The following is a 5,596-nucleotide window of genomic DNA, read 5'->3' as shown; positions in this document are numbered from 1 at the left end:
TCTGGGCGACAGAGTGAGACTCCAACTCTAAATAAATAAATAAATAAATAAATAAATAAAGGGTTTTGTTTAAGGAAGTAAAGGACATAGGGTCCACCCGTAGAATTAATAATGCTAGAAGCAGCCATGTATCATTGAAGGGATCCAAGACTCTTGGAGGCCACTCTGTGTGATGACCAGGAAAAGTGTCATCGGACCTAAGAAGCTGCAGCTGAGAATGGAAGCAGCCACAATGACTAGGACGGCCAGGAACCCAGAATATGGGATTGGACCTAAAAATGAAGATACAGATTACCAGGATATCATAGGAATTGATGACAACAAAGAGCAAGCATCTTTTTTTTTTTTGAGTTGGACTCTCACTCCGTCGCCAGGCTACACTTACAGCCACCCTAGTGTCAACCTGCTGGCCTCCAGCAATCCTTCCACCTCAGCCTTGTAAATAGTCAGAACCACAGGCGCACACTACTTTTTGATTTATTGTAGAGATGAGGTCTTGCCAGCTTGCCCAGGCTGGTCTCAAATCCCTGGACTCAGGAGTCCTCATGCCTCGGCCTCTCAAAGTGCTGGGATTACAGGCTTGAGCCACCACACCCGGCTCCAACTGATTTTTGACAGAGGTGCAAAAGCAATCCAATGACTGAAGAATAGTCTGTTTTTTGGGTTTTTTTTGAGTCGGAGTCTCACTGTCACCTAAGCTGGAGTGCAGTGGCATGCTCACAGCCACCGCGGCCTCAACCTGCTGGACTCGTGATCCTTCCGCCTCAGCCTTCCAAATAGCTAGAACCACAGGCATGAGCATCATGCTCGGCTAATTTTTTGATTAATTGTAGAGACGAGGTCTTGCCATGTTGCTCAGGCTGGTCTTGAACCCCTGAGCTCAGGCAATCCTCTCACCGCCACCTCCCAAAGTGCAGCATTTAGTATTTCATATGAAGTCTGGTGTTACCTGTCCGGTGTCAGACTGAGGCAGTTCTGTTCTATTGCCTGCTGAGAGTTTTGTTGTTTTTTTAATCAGGAAGGGATGCTGACTTTTGTCAACTGCTTTTTTTCTGCATCTATGAACATGATATGGGTTGACTTTTTCAGTCTGCTAATATGATGTATTACATTGATTGACTTCAAAATATTAAACCAACTTTGGACTCACTGATTTTCTGTATTCAGTATTCTAATGATTTTCGACTCAGATACTTATGTTTTCTTGATTTTGCTTACTTTTAAGCTTAATTTGTTCTTTGCCAATTGTTTAATTTGGAAGCAGATGTGATTAATTGGACACCTTCCTTCTTTTCTAGTATAGGTGTTTAGTACTATAAATTTCCCCCTAAGTGCTGCTAAGTCTGATATGTTGTTGGTTCACTTCTCTTCCGTTCAAAGTATGTTCTAAGTTTCGTTTTAAAGTGGTTTATTAGGATGCACAGATTATTTTTAATGTGTTAAATGTCAACCCCTGAGTACCTATCATTTCACTATGTATGAAGGAAGAGGGAGTTTATATATAAACACTAATTTTTTTTTTTTGAGTTGGAGTCTCAGTCTGTTGTCCAGGCTGGAGTGCAGTGGCACGCTCGCGGCCACTGCAGCCTCAACCTACTGGGCTCCAGTGATCCTTCCACCTTCACCTTCCAAGTAACTGGAACTACAGATTCACACCGCTATTCCCAGCTAACTTTTGTGGTTTATTGTGGAGACGAGGTTTCACCAAGTTGCCCAGACTGGTCTCGAACCCCTGAGCTCAGGCAATCCTCTCGCCTTTACCTCCCAAAGTGCTGAGCCACTGCACCTGACCTAAACACTAATCTTGAGAAAAAGCATTTGTGTGATTGAATCATGAATAACTAGTGCTTTTTTTCTCGTAACACCATTTAGGAGAATGACAATGACTATTCCATTTGAGAATGTTCTGGAAAATGAACAAAGTGAGCCTGTCACTTAAAAACAATTGACAGAATTTGCTAATCACGAGACAGTTTGAGCTTTAAGTAAAAAATTTTTGGAAAATGTATACCACCATGAGCTTGACAGCTTCCCAAAATATGATTGTAAGAACTCAAATATAGGCTGGGAGTGATGACTCAAGCCTGTAATCCCAGCACTTTGAGAGGCTGAGGCAAAAGGATTGCCTGAGCTCACGGGTTCGAGACCAGCCTGGGCAACATGGTGAGACCTCATCTCTACAATAAATCAAAAAATTAGCCAGGCATGGTAGCACTCGCCTGTAGTTCCGTCTACTTGGAAGGCTGAGGTGAAAGGATTACTGGAGCCTAGCAGGTGGAGGCTGCAGTGACTGTGAGTGTGCCACTGTACTCCAGCCTGGGCGACAGAATGAGACTCTGACTTAAAAAAAAAAAGAACTCAAGTATAAAATAGTTTAAATTTTTAAAAAAGACTGAGAAATAAAAAAAAATAGGAAGATTATACGCACACATTTGATATTGTATAATGAATTTGAAAAACACCCTAGATAAACAAGTTCTGTAGACACTCAGTCTGCCTTCTTGAGACCAAAAGCTTTGAGACTCCTGCTTCACTAGTTGTGGGTCACAGGGTGTTCTCAGGCTGACCCCTGCCCCACTGCTTGGGCCCCTCCCTAAGCCACTGCTACTCTTTCAATCCCATGCCACAGTTTCTGAGACTTGTCATTAGTACCTCCACACTCAGTGCAGGGAACCGGGACACCAGCCTTGATATTCTTAGAACACCTCATACTTGTCTGCATGTTTCACTGTTACGGTTTTGACCCTACGATGAGGCTAGAGCCCCGCATTCGGATTCTTGCTCTTCTCTTTCTTGTGGTGGTGGGAGGTCTTTCTCCTCCATGTGTGGCACGAATCTAAGCTTCCTACTCTCTGTGCTAATTTATTCTGTGGCCAGCCCTCTGAGAGGCTTTGTTTCTTTTTATGCAGAAATTCAGCTTTATGATTTATGAGAAATGCCTCTTTCTGTCTCCAAAAAGCTTTCAAGATTATTGTTTCACTATGGACTTTTCTTTGAGTCGGGATCTCTGTCACCTAGGCAGTAGTACAGTGGCATGGCTCATTGCAGGCTTGACCTCCTAGGCTCAGGCGACCCTTCTGCTTCAGCCTCCCAAGCAGCTGGGACTATGGGCATGTACCACCACTCCCAGCTAATGTTTTTGTAAAGATGAGGTCTCACTATGTTGCCTATACTGATCTTGAACTCCTGAGCTCAAGCAAGCATCCCACCTTGGCCTTCCAGAGTACTGGGGTTACAGGTGTGAGTCACTGCATTCAGCCTCACTATGAACTTTTGAGAGTCTAATGTGAATTCCAAAACTGAGCCATAACTTCCTTTATTTAGCCCATGTTCATTGTTCTCTTTCCTGAGACCTTAAGCTTCAACCTCATTGTTTGATTGAAAGGCTTGCCGGTTGGAGGGTGAATTACTGTGAAGGGAAAATACATTATTATCTCATAGCTGAATTGCAGATGTCAATGAAGTTGAAAGAAAAGTTTAAGCCGGGTGCGGTGCTCACACCTGTAATCCCAGCACTTTGGGAGGCAGAGGTGAAAGGATTGTCTGAGCTCAGGGGTTCAAGACCAGCCTGAGCAATTTGGTGAACCCTCGTCTCTACAATAAATCAAAAAACTTAGCCAGGCGTGGTGGTATGCATTTGTAGTTCCACCTACTTGGAAGGCTGAGGTGGAAGGATCGCCTGAGCCCAGCAGGTCGAGGCTGCAGTGGCCATGAGCGTGCCACTGCACTCCAGCCTGGGTGACAGAGTGAGACTCTGACTCAAAAAAAAGAAAAGAAAAGAAAAGTTTAAAACACTGAGGGTTGTGATACTAAATGATAAGTCCATGTGTGTGCTGTAACTGGAGTTTGATGACAGGGATATAAGTAGGAGAGAAAAAAACTTCATATATTTCTATCTTTTTTTAGTTCTGCATAATAGAATATATGTGTTGCATATATATTGAGTTCAATAGAATTCTTCATTTGCAATTTAAAAATTATTTTACACCTGGTAGAGGAAACAAGAAGAAAAAACTTTCTTTAAAAGACTTCTCAGAAGCTGGGCTCGGTGGCTCAGCCTGTAATCCCGCGCCTTGGGAGGCTGAGGTGAATGGATTGCCTGAGCCCATGGGTTCGAGACCCACCTGGGCAACTTGGCGAAACTTCATCTCTACAATAAACCAAAAATCAGCCAGGCGTGGTAGCGCGCGCCTGTAGTTCCAGCTACTTGGAAGGCTGAGGCGGAAGGATCGCCGGAGCCCAGCAGGTCGAGGCTGTGGTGGCCGGGAGCGGCCACTGCACTCCAGTCTGGGCGACAGAGTGAGACTCCAACTCAAAAAAAAAAAAAGACTTCTATACTCTAAACACGTATCAATTTATTTGCAAATATGTATATTTAGGCAATTCAATATACGCTTCCTGTGGTCTGAATGTGTCCCCCCACAAATCATGTGTTGGAAACTTAATCCCTAATACAACAATATTGGGAAGTGGGGCCAAATTTTGTGATGTGTTTAGGTCAGGAGGGCTCCACTCCCATGAATGGATTAATGCTACTTTATTATTTCTTTAAAAGGAGGCTGGGTGCAGTGGCTCACACCTGTAATCCCAGTGTTTGGGGGGCTGAAGCAAGAGAATCACTTGAGGCCAGGAGTTAGAGACCAACCTGGGCAACACCGAGACCCCAACTCCTTAAAAATCTTTAAAAATTAACTGGTGTGGTGGTGTGTACCTTGTAGCCCCAACTACTTGGTAGACTGAGGCAGAAAGATCACTTGACCCCAGGAGTTTAAGAATACAGTGACCTATGGTCACACCATGGCACTCCAGTTTGGGTGACAGAGTAAACCCTTGTCTTTTTTTTTTCTTTTTAAAGCTTGAGAAGTGACCAGGCTCAGTGGCTGAGTCTGGAATCCCAGCACTTTGGGAGGCCAAGGCAAGTGGATTGCCTGAGCCCGCGGGTTCGAGACCAGCAAGGTAACATGATGAGACCTTGTCTCTACCATAAATAAAAAATTAGCTGGGCGTGGTAGTACATGTCTGTAGTTCTGGCTACTTGGAAGGCTGAGGTGGAAGGCTCTCCGGAGCCCAATGGGGCGACGCTGGGTGGCCATGAGTGTGCCACTGTACTCCAGCCTGGGCAGTAGAGTGAGACTCCAACTCAAAAAAAAAGAAAAGCTTGAGAAACAGCTGTGCTCTCAACTGCCCTTCCACCTTCCACCATGTAAGGATGCAGCAAGTGGCCCACATCAGATGCTGGTGCCTTGATCTTGGACTTCTGAGACCCCAGGACTGGGAAAAATAAATTGTTCTTTTCAAATCACCCAGTCTCAGGTATTTTGTTATACAACACAAAATGTTCTAACACAACGCCGTGTCTCTTCTGTTTCCTAAATCAATACTTCTCTGTTTGTTTATTTGTTTTCTCTGAGTTGGAGTCTCACTCTGTCGCCCAGGCCGGAGTGCAGTGGCACACTCACGGCCACCCCAGCGTCACCCAGGCTAGAGTGTAGCGGCATACACCGTAGCCTCAATCTGCTGGGTTCAGGAGATCCTTCTGCCTCCGCCTTCCAAGTAGCCGGGACTACAGGCATGTGCTACCAATACCCAGGTAATT

The sequence above is a fragment of the Carlito syrichta genome, unplaced genomic scaffold (assembly GCF_000164805.1).
Source record: "Carlito syrichta isolate Samal-C Ts95f unplaced genomic scaffold, Tarsius_syrichta-2.0.1 Scaffold306856, whole genome shotgun sequence".
Classification (NCBI taxonomy): domain Eukaryota; kingdom Metazoa; phylum Chordata; class Mammalia; order Primates; family Tarsiidae; genus Carlito; species Carlito syrichta.
The sequence above is the reverse complement of the archived record's forward strand: the minus strand, read 5'-3'. Positions refer to the sequence as shown.